Source organism: Mus musculus, chromosome 1 (assembly GCF_000001635.26).
Source record: "Mus musculus strain C57BL/6J chromosome 1, GRCm38.p6 C57BL/6J".
NCBI classification, from domain to species: Eukaryota; Metazoa; Chordata; class Mammalia; order Rodentia; family Muridae; genus Mus; species Mus musculus.
In genome coordinates this window covers 52,926,006-52,942,684 of record NC_000067.6, presented here as the reverse complement: position 1 = coordinate 52,942,684, position 16,679 = coordinate 52,926,006, and the positions used below count along the sequence as shown (strand labels likewise).

General features: G+C 39.8%; 1 protein-coding gene across 8 annotated transcripts in view; it reads left to right on the top strand.

The window, feature by feature from the left end:
- The window catches only part of 1700019D03Rik (RIKEN cDNA 1700019D03 gene), a 70,334-nt gene that overhangs the window by 49,973 nt on the left and 3,682 nt on the right, over positions 1-16,679 (top strand). The gene's annotated exons all lie outside the window — the stretch shown is intronic.

Below are 16,679 nucleotides of genomic sequence, written 5' to 3'. Positions count from 1 at the left end.
CCTTCCTTGACCAAGGTATCATTGAGAAGAGTGTTGTTCAGTTTCCATGTGAATGTTGGCTTTCTGTTATTTATTTTGTTATTGAAGATCAGCCTTAGTGCATGGTGATCTGATAGGATACATGGGACAATTTCAATATTTTTGAATCTGTTGAGGCCTGATTTGTGACCTATTATGTGGTCAATTTTGGAGAAGGTACCATGAGGTGCTGAGAAGAAGGTATATCCTTTTGTTTTAGGGTAAAATGTTCTGTAGATATCTGTCAGATCCATTTGTTTCATCACTTCTGTTAGTTTCAGTGTGTCCCTGTTTAGTTTCTGTTTCCATGATCTGTCCATTGGTGAAAGTGGTGTGTTGAAGTCTCCCACTATTATTGTGTGAGGCGCAATGTGTGCTTTGAGCTTTACTAAAGTTTCTTTAGTAAATGTGGCTGCTCTTGTATTTGGAGCATAGATATTCAGAATTGAGAGTTCCTCTTGGAGGATTTTACCTTTGATGAGAATGAAGTGTCCCTCCTTGTCTTTTTTGATGACTTTGGGTTGGAAGTCAATCTTATCAGATATTAGGATGGCTACTCCTGCTTGTTTCTTCATACCATTTGCTTGGAAAATTGTTTTCCAGCCTTTCATTCTGAGGTAGTGTCTATCTTTTTCTCTGAGATGAGTTTCCTGTAAGCAGCAAAATGTTGGGTCTTGTTTGTGTAGCCAGTTTGTTAGTCTATGTCTTTTTATTGGCGAGTTGAGACCATTGATGTTAAGAGATATTAAGGAAAAGTAATTGTTGCTTCCTGTTATTTTAGTTGTTAAAGGTGGCATTCTGTTCTTGTGGCTGTCTTCTTTTAGGTTTGTTGAGGGATTACCTTCTTGTTTTTTCTAGGGCGTTGTTCCCGTTCTTGTATTGGTTTTTTTCTGTTATTATCCTTTGAAGGGCTGGATTCGTGGAGAGATAATGCGTGAATTTGGTTTTGTCGTGGAATACTTTGGTTTCTCCCTCTATGATAATTGAGAGTTTGGCTGGGTATAGTAGCCTGGGCTGCAGTTTGTGTTCTCTTAGTGTCTGTATAACATCTGTCCAGGCTCTTCTGGCTTTCATAGTCTCTGGTGAAAAATCTGGTGTAATTCTGATAGGCTTGCCTTTATATGTTACTTGACCTTTTTCCCTTACTGCTTTTAGTATTCTATCTTTATTTAGTGCATTTGATGTTCTGATTATTATGTGTCGGGAGGAATTTCTTTTCTGGTCCAGTCTATTTGGAGTTCTGTAGGCTTCTTGTATGTTCATATGCATCTCATTCTTTAGATTTGGGAAGTTTTCTTCAATAATTTTGTTGAAGATGTTTGCTGGACCTTTGAGTTGAAAATCTTCATTCTCATCCACTCCTATTATCCGTACGTTTGGTCTTCTTATTGTGTCCTGGATTTCCTGGATATTTTGAGTTAGGATCTTTTTGCATTTTCCATTTTCTTTGATTGTTGTGCCGATGTTCTCTATGGAATCTTCTGCACCTGAGATTCTCTCTTCCATCTCTTGTATTCTGTTGCTGATGCTCAAATCTATGGTTCCAGATTTCTTTCCTAGGGTTTCTATCTCTAGTGTTGCCTCGCTTTGAGTTTTCTTTATTGTGTCTACTTCTCTTTTTAGGTCTAGTATGGTTTTGTTCATTTCCATCACCTGTTTGTATGTTTTTTCCTCTTTTTCTGTAAGGACTTCTACCTGTTTGATTGTGTTTTCCTGTTTTTCTTTAAGGACTTGTAACTCTTTAGCAGTGTTCTCCTGTATTTCTTTAAGTGATTTATTAAAGTCCTTCTTGATGTCCTCTACCATCATCATGAGATATGCTTTTAAATCTAGGTCTAGGTTCTCAGGTGTGTTGGGGTTCCCTGGACTGGGCGAAGTGGGTGTGCTGGGTTCTGGTGATGGTGAGTGGTCTTGGTTCCTGTTAGTAAGATTCCTCCGTTTACCTTTCGCCATCTGGTAATCTCTGGAGTTAGTAGTTATAGTTGACTCTGTTTAGAGATTGTTCTTCTGGTGATTCTGTTACCGTCTATCAGCAGACCTGGGAGACAGATTCTCTCCTCTGAGTTTCAGTGCTCAGAGCACTCTCTGCTGGCAAGCTCTCTTACAGGGAAGGTGCGCAGATATCTTGTATTTGGACCTCCTCCTGGCCGAAGAAGAAGGCCCAAAACAGGACCTTTCTCAGACACTGTGTTGCTTTGGCAGTTCCCAGGTGGTACAGACTCTCACCTAAGCAGACTAAATTCCTAAGTTCCTTGGAGTCCCGGGACCAAGATGGCGACCGCTGCTGCTGTGGCTTAGGCCGCCTCCCCTGCCGGGTGGGCACCTGTCCTCCGGTCCGGAAGGTGGCCGGCTGTCCCCGGCCCACACAGGGTGCTGCCTCAGCGCCTCTGTGCTTCTGCCTGTTCCAGAAGCTGTCAGGTTCTCTGGCGCACCCTCTCACCTGTTCAGACTAATTTCCTAAGTTCGGCGGGTCTCGGACCAAGATGGCGACCGCTGCTGCTGTGGCTTAGGCCGCCTCCCCAGCCGGACGGGCACCTGTCCTCTGGTCCGGACGGTGGCTGGCTGTCCCCGGCCCACAAAGGGTGCTGCCTCAGCGCCTCTGTGCTTCCGCCTGTTCCAGAAGCTGTCAGGTTCTCTGGCGCACCCTCTCACCTGTTCAGACTAATTCCCTAAGTTCGGCGGTCCCGGACCAAGATGGCGACCACTGCTGCTGTGGCTTAGGTCGCCTCCCCAGCCGGGCGGGCACCTGTCCTCTGGTCCGGAAGGTGGCCGGCTGTCCCCGGCCCACACAGGGTGCTGCCTCAGCGCCTCTGTGCTTCTGCCTGTTCCAGAAGCTGTCAGGTTCTCTGGCGCACCCTCTCACCTGTTCAGACTAATTTCCTAAGTTCGGCGGGTCCCGGACCAAGATGGCGACCGCTGCTGCTGTGGCTTAGGCCGCCTCCCCAGCCGGGTGGGCACCTGTCCTCTGGTCCGGAAGGTGGCCGGCTGTCCCCGGCCCACACAGGGTGCTGCCTCAGCGCCTCTGTGCTTCCGCCTGTTCCAGAAGCTGTCAGGTTCTCTGGCGCACCCTCTCACCTGTTCAGACTAATTTCCTAAGTTCGGCGGGTCCCGGACCAAGATGGCGACCGCTGCTGCTGTGGCTTAGGTCGCCTCCCCACATTTTTTTTTTTTTAATTGCTGAATACTATACTGTAGTTGTCCAGTGGCCATGGAGAACTGGGTATACCTGGAAGAAGAGCTGGGGATGGAATAGAATGGGTGGACAGGAGAAATAACAAGCTAAGACAAAGTTTCTCTGATCATGGCTCAATGTTTAATTTTTTAACCCTGAATTTATAGGGGGAAAACCCAAAAGCCCATCCTTTGTTCTGGCTGGATTCTGTTGCTTTGTCTCAGCTGGATTCTGTTGCAAAACTAGTTCTTTAGCAGTTCTTCAGATGGGCGGTTCCTTAGGTCTCAGGCAGGAAGATGTAAATGTAGGTAGGCTGGCTCCAGCATTGGAGACTTGTTTAGCCAACTCAAGACTGGGGGAAGGGCACAGTTCCCTTTTTTTTTATTTTTTAAACTGGACAGGAAGCACAAGATTTACTTATGCTCTGATCCTGTCTGGGAAATATGGTGGCTGGCAACTGGAGCCTGGCTTAGGTCTGAATCTATATCACTCCTTTTTACCCATCTTTAAGAACATGCACAGCTTGTTTGTGTTTATTTAAACAAACACAGCCTTTTGGCGCCAACTCTGTCCTAAGTTGATAGGAGCTCAAGAACCACAGTTGCTAGTAGTCTCTGGCTACTAGCCTTCATTAGCACACCTTCTTCCCATTCAGCCCAAAGCCCCAAAGGACATATGAATATGCATCCAATGTATTTCTTCATAGTGATGAATAACTGCCATGGTGGATAACTACATTTTTAGTTGCTTCTCTACTTGCAAAAATTGATTAAGTATAAGCCCTAAGAAATTAACACCATTCATGGTACAGGTAGAAACTGAGGACACTGAGAACAAGTCTTTACAATTTGATATGCACATTCTCTAAAAATATCAGATTATTGTCTCAAGCCATTACTATTTTGATGATGTAAAGAATTAGATTATATGGCCAATTGTTCTTGTGTAAGGCCTTCAATCTGCCTTGGGTACTGTTACGCTCTCTGGTCGAGTCAGCTGGACAAGCCGAAAGGCTTAAAAGTCACTCATGAGGCAAAAGAGTTTCAAGGAAACTCTCCTCCTGGAGTCTAGCATTCCCTACCCATACATTAATTTTCCATTCCCGCGTTAGTCTAGTGTATGGATCCACGTGCTCTCTTTGAGTATTTTCCTATTATAAGTGCTTTTTAAAATTGAATTCTGACATGGCTAAAGCCTTCCGCCAGTGTTCCAACAGTCCTAGAAATGTCCTTGAGCAAGATCATGGTCTTGGAATTCAGTAAGATTGTAAAAGCTAAGTCACTCCTTACACAGGAATTTACCATCACTAAGGAAGAAGGAAGTTTCAGACCAAAGGAGAAACCAAAATAGATGCTTAGAACTGTAGCAGAGTTACACCCATACACTCGTATTTACAATGGCCTAAGGGGAAGGTGGACTATACAAGAGACTAAAATAGAAACTATGGCAAGGGCGCGAAGCCCTTGACCCTGGCTTCTAAGATTAGTGAATCTTAGGTGGAACCCTTGTTGATCCCAGCTGTTATCAATGAATTCTATCCCAGGTGGTTCCTGTTAGACCTTTTGTGTTTGCATTCCTCTGTTTTATGTAAGATTCCGGTTACCTCAATTGTACCTTGCGAATATGTCACCCAACTTCCTTATTGTCCTCTGCATAAAAAGTCTGATGCTCGAGTTGTAAAATTACACTCAGATTCTACACGAACTCTCCTGTGTGTGTCTGTTTGTCGCTCATCCACGCTTTGCCCACCCGCGTGGAGAGACCCTGTTCCACGCAGACACAGGGACCCAGAGGGTCTGCGGCAGGGTACAAATCTGCTGTGGCATTGCCACAAGGGATCTGGTCCAGGCAGTTCAGGATGAACTCTTAAATGTCCAAAGACAGTCCTTTAAAGGAACAGTACTTTCTCTTAACTTGAGTTGTTTATGCATAAACAATTGTAAAATTTGAGAATTAGCAGTGTCTAAAAAAGGAATAATTTTAAGCAATTGTAAGCAATATATATATTGGCTATCAATATACAAATTAAAGCTTGATTTTTCAACACTTTAAAAACAGTGGTTACAGCATGTAGCTTGATTATTTGTGCTATAGTAGACGGAAACTCGTGAGAATAAACATGTGATCCAATCACATATACTTCTCTCCCATAGAAGGGCTGTTTATAAATACAGTAGATGCATTCTTTATGGGATGCATGCATAAATTTACAGGAAATACAAAAGCATACTTAGAATGTTTAGTCAGGTTCTTAAGACATTCTTTCCAAAATACTTTCATGATTCTATCCTATAATTCTTTATTCATCCCACAACAGCTTCATAATAAGATGTTAAAGCTTTATTTGGAAATGAAGAAAGAATAATCTACATTAATGCTCTTTTTTTGCCAAAGAATTGCTGTGGGCACATTGAGTAACAATAACATAAATAGCCAACAATTGATTATAGCAGCTTCTTCTACATTCTTTAAAGCTATTCATCCCTCACCAGTTAATTCACATCCCCCTTGATAACATCCAACAAATGCTGAAGTCCTCCTGTGGGGAGCTAAAGGTGAGCTCTTAGCCAATTAACATCTCCTGGAAGCTTTTGAAAACAATTTGAAGTAAGCAAATCATCTTTTCTTTCTTGAATTTTCTGTGCCATGATTTTTCTAGGATATAACTAAGGCCCCAAATATTGAAAAGGATATTGCTCTGAATCTTTTCTGGAGCAACAACTACTCCAAAAATTTTAAAGCTCATTGTATAAGAACAAATGTTTGTAGTAAGATTCCCCTTCAGAGGGATTAGCTAATAAAATATCCATATAATGAATATTATACTCTGAAGGATTCAAACTTATTGTATTGAAGCAGAAACAATCTTTTTTTTTTTAACATAATGTAAGGCTATTGGCTATTCCCAGAGGCAAAACTTTCCAATGATTATAAGCTCACTAGAAGCAAACCCTTTACAACTATCAGGATAGGCCAATACTCTATGACCAGGACATGCAGAACATATTTATACCTTTAAGACCAGTCAGAAACAAAATGAAGGGGCTATATGTTTAGACCAAACAAAATTTTTACGTTTTCTAGATATAATTTCAAGAGAAAAAGCACTTTGTCATTTGCTGAACCCAATAATCACAATTGCAGAGATTTTTCTAGGAAAAAAAACAAAAAACAAACCTATCAGCTTATTTGCCTTAGAACTTGAGGCCCTCTTTAAAAGCAGCTTTTCATCAGAGCTTCTGCCATGCTTCCTCCTGGCTAAGAGTGGAGGGCAACTTAAATCAGCCTCTGCTGTGCAGACTGAGACTGAATCAAGAGATGGAAAGCCAGCTGATAAAGTTTTAACCATTTTTTCTTTTCAACATGAAACTTACAACAACAGTCATTCAGACAATACAACAAAAACAGATACAAACTGACACATGGACAGATTGGTGTACCAAAGACAGATAATACAAAGAGGGAAGAGAACTTGATGTAAACAGAACTAAGGATGTCTCCTGTAGGGGCCAGAGAAGAAGCAGGGCATCTCCCAATTTCCTCCTGTCCCTAGGAGAGTTCTGAAATTCCTTTTCCTTCTCTCTTACATCAGCCAACCTAACCCAGGCTGGTCTTTTTTTAAATTCATTTTTATTTATTTATTTTTTTAGAATTATTTATTTCATGTATGTGGGTACACTGTTGCTGTCTCCAGACACACCAGAAGAGGGCATCAGATCCCCATTACAGATGGTTGTGAGCTACCATGTGATTGCCGGGAATTGAACTCAGGACCTTTGGAAGAGCAGTCAGTGCTCTTAATCACTGACCATTTCTCCAGCCTCTCTCTCTCTCTCTCTCTCTCTCTCTCTCTCTCTCTCTCTCTCATGTCATTTGTATATCTAGCATCTCCTTTTTTGTTGTTGTTTTTTACTTATTTTATTTTATTTTATGCCCTACTCCTCTCACCTGATGCAGTTCTTGACTGCAGACAATTGCCTGTATAGAACCCCTCATACCAATGTGCTGTCACTGCTAGCTGATATCAGTGTTGGGCCGACTCTGACTCAGACTAGCCTGTATCCTTTTTGCACCCTTGCAATAAACAGCCTTCAAAAAATTAAATTTATAGTGCTAACATTAATGCTGTATGTTGCTTACCACCGTGCGGGATACAGAACTTCTACTGTTTTCTGTGGAACTCCACTGAAGACAGCGTCCCTCAGTTGGTCTCTCTGTGTCCAACCCCATGTTGGGCACCAACTGTAGCCATCCAGTGACCATGGAGAACCAGATATACATGGAAAAAGAGCTGGGAATGGAGTAGAATGGGCGGACAAGAAAAATAACCAGCCAAAACAAAGTTTCTGATCAGGACTCAAATATTAATTTTTCAACTCTGCTTTTATATAGGCAAACCCCAAAAGCCCATCTTTATTTTGGCTGGATTCTGTTGCAAAACAGGCTCTTCAGCAGTAGCTCATCAGGTGGACAGTCCCTTAGGTCTCAGGCAGGAAGACGTAAATTTAGGGAAGCTGGCTCCAGCATTGGAGACTTGTTTAGCCAACTCAAGGCTGGGGGAAGGGCACACTACCGTGACCTAGATGGACCACAGTGTATCCATTCATCAACTGAAGGGCGTCCTAATTGTTTCTAATCAGTTATGAAAAAAACATTGGAGAATTTTATTCTCCGAAGAATTTTATGTGGACCTACAGTTTCAGCTTCTTTGGATGAATGCCAAGGAGTGAAATTATTGGGTCCTGTAGTAGGAGTGTGTTTACTATGTGAGAAAGTGCTAAACTGTCATGTAAAGTGATGACATCGTTTTATAGTTGCACCTGCACTGCACAGGATTCTGTTGCATATCTCTGCTCCCATCTGGTGCTGTTTGGACTGATCACTCTTCTACTGCATCTCAGTGCTCTTCTGACTTGCAGTTCCCTAGTGATGACATCCTTACATGTTGACCTGCCTTCTGTACGTCTTACTCTGCGTCTAACTTGGAATGGTGATATTTTGCACATTTTGATCAGACTGTTCAGTTTTTTTTTTTAAATTGAGTTTTAAAAGTTCTTTGCATATTTGGATTGCAGTTCTTAATCAAAGCCTTTACACTGTTTTCTCCAAGTCTATAGCTAGTCTTCTAATTTTATTAAAGTGTCTTTAAAGAGCAGAGCTTTTGATTCCAATGAGGTCAAAGATATTTAATGGGTCATGCCTTTCATGTTAGACCTTAGAAACCTAAAGCTATATATAGGTTTGTTTGCTTGTTTGTTTGTTTGTTTGTTTTTATGCTGTGATAGGCATGTTACGTTTTAAGTCAGCAAAAATTTTTATTTTTATTTTATTTTTTGTATGTGTATATTTGTTTCTTAGATCATTTGTTTCAGACTGCTTTCTCCATTTTTCTGCCTTGGCCCCAAATTAGTTAGCTATATTTGCTCAATTTGTATTTTATTTATCTACTTATTTTTATTTATCTATCTGGAGAAAACTATTTTTTCATCTCTGAGTGGTTATCAGTGGAGATAGCTTCTCTGCTAGCATGGGGTCTTGTATCTACTTCTCTCAGCATTGACACCCTGTCTGGCACAGACCTGTTGCAGGCCAGGTGCATGTTTTCATAGTCTCTGTGAGTTCATATGTACACCAGTCAGTCATGCTGTGTTTAGAAGGCCTTGTTTCTTGGGATTTCAGTTTTTGACTAATGATAATTTGTTTGAAACTAGGAATTTTAGTCTGTTTCTTCTGAGTGATTTTTTTATGTGGAAGGTGTCCAGCTATCTTTGCTTTAGGTGTCCTTTTGAATTTATGGTGCTGGAGGTTGAACTGAATAGTGGAGACTCTAACATGAAGCTGTTCCTCTGGCTCTTTCTTTATATACAACCTTTATAAGACATGGTGTAAGTTTCCTAAGGAGGCTGCAAACTCAGCATCTTTTCATCTGCCTCCTGAGTAACAGAGTACAAGAATCGCCAGGCTCATTTTTGGTAATCTCTCTCTCTCTCCTCTCTCTCCTCTCTCTCCTCTCTCTTCTCTCCTCTCTCTCTCTCTCTCTCTCTCTCTCTCTCTCTCTCTCTCTCTCTCTCTTCTTTCCATGCTCCCATTTCCCATCTTCACAGCTTGGATACTGGATGATATTATGTTCTTAGTGGTTCCCTCTCATTTCTCAGATTTTAGTAAGTCCCTGGATTACTCACTTCAGATGCTGTACCTCTTTGTTCCTGCGTTTCTCTTTTGCTTTAATTGTACAGTGTTAATTTTGCTGGTGAGATTCTGTTTAATCTTTGTGATCACTTTTTCCTTTATGTCCTTGACTATATTTAATTAGCTATTTGAAAGTTTGGATAAACTGTTTTAAATTCCGTTAATTACTAAATGCTGTGGCATTTTGGGATCTAGCATTGTGCTGGGTAGTTTTATGTCACCCTTACACAAACTAAGGTCATCTGAGAGGCATGGTCCTCAATTAGGAAAATGACTCCTTAAGTTTGGGCTGTAAGCAAGCCTGTAGTAATTTTTTTTAATTAGTAATTGATGGGGTAGGTCCATCCCATTGTGGGTGGTGCCATTTTGGGCTGGTGGCCCTTGGTTTTATAAGAACAAGGATTGAACAAGCCATGAGGAGCAAACCAGTAAGCAGCACCCCTCTGCAGCAGCTTCTGCCTTCAGATTTCCTTCCTTTTTCAGTTACTATCCTAACTTCAGTGAACGACTACAGTGTGGAAGTATCAGCCAAATAATCATGTTCCTCCCCAACTTGCTTTGGATCATAAGGTTTCATCATCATCATAACTTTAACAAGGACAAACAGCTACGTTTTTCTTGACCATAGGCCGCTTTCTCACATCTCTGCATGACTTGTAATCTTTTGTTCCTGGATGTTGCTTATTGTGAATATGTTGAATCGCCATTCAACATATTATGTCATCATTGTTTAAATGGTAATTTTATTCTTAATGTGAGCCTGCTTCTGTTTTCCCACACACAGATGCCTGGCTGCCTCTTTTTATAACTGAAATGTTACCGGAATGTGACTTTCTCACTTATTTATGTGTTGTCTGTGGATTCTTCTGTAGTATAATCATAGACATGAGTACTTGACACATATGCTATATATGTGCCTCGGTCTGTTCAGACTGCTTCAACCAAATACCATAGACTGGTTACAAACAACAGGAACACAATTCTCACGATGTCTGCTGGAAAGACCATTTCAGCCCAGGCACCAGCAGATCAGAGTCTACAATCACAGGGCTCTGATTCACAGATGGCACCTCTATGCTTCATTCTCTCATGGCAGTGAAGGGCCAGGAATTTGAGGTTTCTTTATGAGGACAGTATTACCCCAGTACTATTTCCCAGAATCTCCATTTTAAATACTCTAATGTGAGGGATTACATGTCAATATGACATGTGGGGAAAGGGACATAAGCACTGCCTAAAGTCATGGCTCAGAAATCTAAGCCATGTATAGTCCAGTTCTTTAAGACCCTTGCCAAACCTTGTTCTTGGTATTTATTCTCTTGAGAATTGTCTTTTCAAGTCCCAGACCCATTTTTGAATGGGTCATTTTTCTTTGATTGTTTGGTATTTTTGCCTTTTTTTATGTTATGCTTATTAACCTCTGTCTGATGTATATCTGGAAGACCTCCCCACTCCATGGGCTTCTTCTTCACTCAACTGTTTCTTTAGCTGTGCAGACATCCTTTAGTTTTATGAGGTCCCACTTGTCAATTGTTAGCTTTAATTCGTGGGTAAACGAAGCCCTACTCAGAAAGTCCCTTCCTACCCTTATACCTTGTGTGGTAATGTCTATGTTTTCTTCTAACAGTTTTAGAATTCAATTTTTAAATTCAGGTCTTTGATTCAATTGAAGCCAACTTTTATGTAGCATGATAGATACTAGTCTGATTTCATTCTTCTATATGTGAATATCAGTTTTCTCAGCATAACTTATTGATGCTGCTGCCTTTTCTTCAGTGTTTGTTTTTGGCCTCTCTGTCTTTGTCAACTATTAGATGACTAATGTATGATAAAGAGGCCAAAAAGACCATGTTTGGATCTTTTGTTTTGTCTATATTTGTCTATATGTATGGTTTTGTGCTGGTACCAGAGTGCTTTATTACTATTGCTATTTATTACGATTCAAAATATTTATAATATTCTGAAATGTAGAAGGATAAATCCTCCTGATAATTTTGGTTAGGATTGCTTTGGCTATCTGGAGTCTTCTCTGGTTATGTATGAAGTTTTGAATGCCCTTTTTCCCCTCTTGAATACTGTTTTATGTGTTTTGATTGGGGTTACATTGAATCCACAGATGGCTTTGGGTAATTTGGACATTTTTATTGTGTTGAGGTATATTTCCTTCAGTCCAAGTCTCTTTAGGATTTATCACGAAAGTATGTTGGATTTTCTCAATTTTTTCCCAGTATCTTCTGAGATTATATGATTTTAAACCAACACACACACACACACACACACACACACATATATAATGTTGTGTATATATATATATATCAGTAAATATATATATATGTTATATATATCTATCAGTAAATATATATATATATATATATTTATTAAGTATATATATTTACTGACTTATGTATGTTGAGTCATTCCAGCATTTCTAGGATAAAGTCAACTTGATCCTTCTTGGTTGATGATCTTTTTGATATGTGTCTGTATTCTAGTCACAATTATTTTATTGTGTTTCTCAAAGAAATTGATCTGTAACCACAACAGATTTTGGTTTGTTTGTGGTTTTGTTTCATGTGTGTGTGTGTGTGCGTGTGCGCGTGCGCGTGCGCGTGCGTGTGTGTGTGTGTGTGTGTGTGTGTGTTTTCATCATGAGATGTGATTTTAAATCAGAGTCTTGCTTTTCTGGTGTGTTGAGGTATCCAGGGCTTGCTGTGGTGGGAGAATTGGGTTCTGATGATGCCAAATGGCCTTATTTTCTGTTGTTCTTGTATTTGCCTTTCACCATCTGGTTATTTGTGGTATTAGCTGGTCTAGCTTTCTCTCCTGGAAAACCAGTTCTTTCCAAGTGGAATTTGGGTATGGAAAGCTGTGTGACACAGGATCAGATCCTGGGCGCAGATGGAAACTGGAACGATCCTGTCCTGGCTATTATTCCTTGATTCCTGTGTCCTGATGGCTCTGGACGGGTCCCTCTTGGGCCAGGAATTTGAGCGTAAGTGGTGGTCTTACCTGTGCTCACAGGTGTGTCAGCACTCCTGGAAGACCAGCTCTCTCCTGGTGGGATTTGAGTATGGAGAGCTGTGGCACAGAGTCAGCTCAGGGGCACAAATGGAAACCAGAAGCTTGTGGGTCTTTCTTTCTTTCTTTCTTTCTTTCTTTCTTTCTTTCTTTCTTTCTTTCTTTCTTTCTTTCTTTCTTTCTTTCTTTCTTTCATGTAGGCACATAATTAAAATGTTCCTTGAAGAGTTGTTTTTAATGTATCCCAAAGATTTTGTTGTGTTTTTATTTTCATTTAATTCCATAAATTTAAAGAAATTGTCTTGATTTCTCTTTTGGCCTGTTCATCATCCACTGGATTATTTAAATTCCATGAGTTTTGCATTTACTAGAAATTTGTTTGCTCTCAGTTTTAAGTTTTATTGTATAGTGGTCAATAGGACACATGGAAATTATTTAATTTTTTTCTGAATTTAAGATTTGCTTTTGCATCCTACGACATAGTGTATTTTAGAGAAGCTTCCATGGGCTGCTGAATAGAATACATATTCTTTAGTGTTTACGTGGAATAGCCTATACGCATGTTAGGTCCATTTGATATAAAAAAAAAAGTCTGAAATTTCTCTATTTTTTTTGTTCAGATCACATAACTATTTTAGAAAATGAGTTATTGAAATTACCTATTTCTATTGGGTTGGTATTAATCTGTATTTAATTTCAGTATGCTTTTTGTGAAATTTGGTGCATCAGAGTTTGGAGCATGCATGTTTAGTATTGTAGTGTTTTCTTGGTTAATTGTTGCCTGGATTAGGAATGAAATACCCTTCTTTGTCTCTTCTAATTAGCTTTAGTTTGAAGTCTAATTTTGTCAGATATTTAAATAGCAACTCCTGTTTCCTTTTGGTCTCAGTGCTTGGATTACTTTTTCCATCCTTTCAACTCAAAGTGGTTCCTAAAACTGAGTTTCCTATAACAGAACCATGGATTTTGTTTCTTAAACTACTCTGTTAGCCTATATATTTTGATTGTACAACTGAGTCCATTGTTTTTTTCAAGCTATTATTCAAATGTGTGTATACAGCAGTAATTTTGTTGGCTTTTTCTGTTTCTTAGTCATGTTTTGTATTTCATTAATTATACCTTCATTTGTTTTCTTTTTAGTCTTTTTGTCATGTGTAACCCTCTCTTAAGTCTTAAGTACTGCTTCTAGTATTTTTTTAGGATTGTTTTGGTAGACATGAAGTGTTTAGGCTGTTTGTATCATAAAAAGCATTTTCTCCCTCATGTAACCATCACGTTACACAGTTTTACTCGGTGCAGTAGATGAGGCTAGCCCTCGTGGTCTTTTAGATTTTTGCTATGCATTCCTTCAGGTTCTCCAGGCTTACAAAGCTTCCATAAAAAAATAAGCTGTTATTCTGGTGGGTTTTTATTTCTATATGACTTTTTTCCCTCTTGTACATTCGTTTGTATATTTAGTGTTTTAAATGTGATATCCCATGAGTAGTTTCTTTTCTGGTCTTCTCTCTTTGGTGTTCTGTATGCTTCTTATAGCTGTAAAGATGTGTCCTTCCTTAAAGTTTACTTTTATATTCTTAAGATCTGGTCTATGCCATTGACCTAAGATTATTCTTTTTCATCTATCTCTTTAATTAAATGTGGTCTTATCATAATATCCTACAGTCCCTGAATGTTCTTTTTATGTTTAATCTTCTTCATGATCTTTGCTTGTGTAGTCAGTTCTTCAAGAACTGATATTTTATCTTCTACTAAAACCATTCTATTTGTAAGTCTTGCCTCTGAGTTTTCTAATTGGGATACTGAGTTTTCCAATTCTGTCTTCAATGCTTCTGTCTCTTTACTAAATTTTGTTTCCAAACCCTAGATTGCTGTCATCATCTCATTCAGCCTTATTTTTGTTTTCTTGAGCAATACTCACAATTCTTTTGTTTATGCTCATTCTAAGTTCATTGTGCTGTTTTTGTCTTTTTTAAACTCCTCGGATTCTTCAACAAAGTCTATGGTTGTTCTGTGAAGATCTGTTTCCTGGGGTTCTTCTTAGAGAAAATTTCTAAATGACTGGTAGATTTTGGAGGGTACAAACTGTTTTGTCCTTTCATATCTTGTTTTTCCAATGATTCTTGTGTATGTGGACTTCATTCTTGTTGGTTTTATGTTTGTTATGGACACAGCAGACTGGGATGCACACAGGATGTGTGTTCTATCCCAGGCCTGGAAGTTGGAAGGCTGTGAGAAGGGTTCCCAGGATTGAGCTGGAGCACTGCATGTGGGACTGGGCTCCATCTGAGGACTGACGTGAATTCAGGTGGTTTGTGAACTCACCCAGGCTAGACCTTGAAGGTAGCTTTAGAGTGGGCTGTATGGGATAAAGTCGTAAGGTAGAGGTTACTGGGCAGGTGTACCTGATGTGCATCCTGGCCCAAACCTGTAGCTTGGGAAAGTATGGACAGGACTCCTTAGAAAGGGCCAAAGCGCTGTATATGGGACCAGGGCTCCATCTGAGGATTGGTGTTGAGTATGGAGGCCTGGGGGTAAGAGAGAAGACTCATCAGGTAAGGTTAGGGCACAGAGTGTTTTGGCACAGTTGGAAATGAAAGGTGGCTAGAGTGTGGGACCACTGGATAAATCTACTTCCCCTTTTTATGACAGAGTTCTCTATACATTTCATGTTAATTATGGCCAATGCCCCTATCACTTCTCAGTCCAAAATAGAGTCTATGATAAGTAATTACATGCTCTGTGTTAGAGATGTATAACTAAGGTAGACCCGTTTTTCAAGGAGCTCAGTAGACCAAAACAGACACTCAACACATTTTATATTCCCTTTGAAATATGTCTCTGGAATCTGGAACATGAAGCAGAGCATACAAAACTTAAGATAAAAAACATAAAGACAGAAGCCTGGAGTTCCTCCCCTCCCCCCCCCCCCCCTTATCATCCTTACTTGGTGGCAGGAATTGGGAATAGAATTAAGAGAAAAACTGAAAACTTTGTATTTATAGAAAATAAATGTATTACAGTTAAGTCCAGGAAAGGTTAACTTTTTCCTAGACTTCTTTGATTACAAACTATTAAAAGTGTCTACATAGTAGTTTTTACTTTCTAGGTATCAGTGGTACCAGAAACAATAACCTTCATTTTAAGACTTTTAGGGTTCCTTCTGAGGTGTGTGTATAGGAACAGTTGACTTCATTCAGGGACTTTACTTGTAAGAGTGCATATGGCTCCTTAAAGTAGTCACTTATATAAACCCTAAAGTCCCCTCTTAAGAACATTCAATAACAAAACCAACTTAGGATGTAAACAAGGCAACACAAGAGTACAGCCTGTTTTCTGTTTAAACACCAAATAAGATTAGGATGAAGATTATATGGTAAAATAAACCTTAATAGTAAGGATCAAGAATTGGCCAACACTTCCTGCCAAGTAAGCATTTTAGACTTTGCAGGTACAAAGTATCCTAACTATACAGGCTCACCACTGTTAGCAAAACTCAGCCACACACAACTCAGGAGTTATGTTCTGATCAACTTTCTTTATAGAAACATGGTTTTTGTTTGTTTGCTTGTTTGTTTGTTTTAACCTTCCTGAGGCAGTAGTGGCTGCCACAGCCTGCACAGTGTTGGGCATTTGGCAGTAGGGAATGAAGAAATGACAGACACACATACAGAAAAGCTGGGGTCAGGTGAGATTCCTTCTACACATACGGCCAACATCCCTGTTCCAAGTCAGGGACGGCCTTGCCATTTCCATGCGTCTGAAGCACTGGATTCTTTGACAGCAATGCTCCCAACATGTTTGCTCATTGAGACTGGGGTGCCTTGTCCACAGATGGCATCAGTAAAGAAAATGGGGAATAAAAAGGCCCAATTTTCAAATGGTTCTTTTAAGCACTGGTTGTCAACCTGGAGGTTGCAACCCTTTGGGGGATTGTATAACTACCTTTCACAGAGGTTGCATATCAGATATTTACATTATGACTAATAATACTAGCAAAATTATAGCTATGAAGTAGCAGCAAAAATAATTTTGTCACCACAACATGAGGAATTGTATTAAATTATGAAAGCTGAGAAGCACTATTTTAAAGAATTGAGTTTAAAATAGCTTAATTAAATGCAGTGACATTCCTATCCACACAAGAGGGAGCAGCAGAGAGGGGAGGGGAACAAGAAAAATAGCAACAGAAAACCTGATAAGCAGGAACTTCTCGGGAGGGATTTGGTGGTTTGATGGGATAAAGGAGTAAGAGGAATAGAAGAATATAAACAAAGTATGTTAT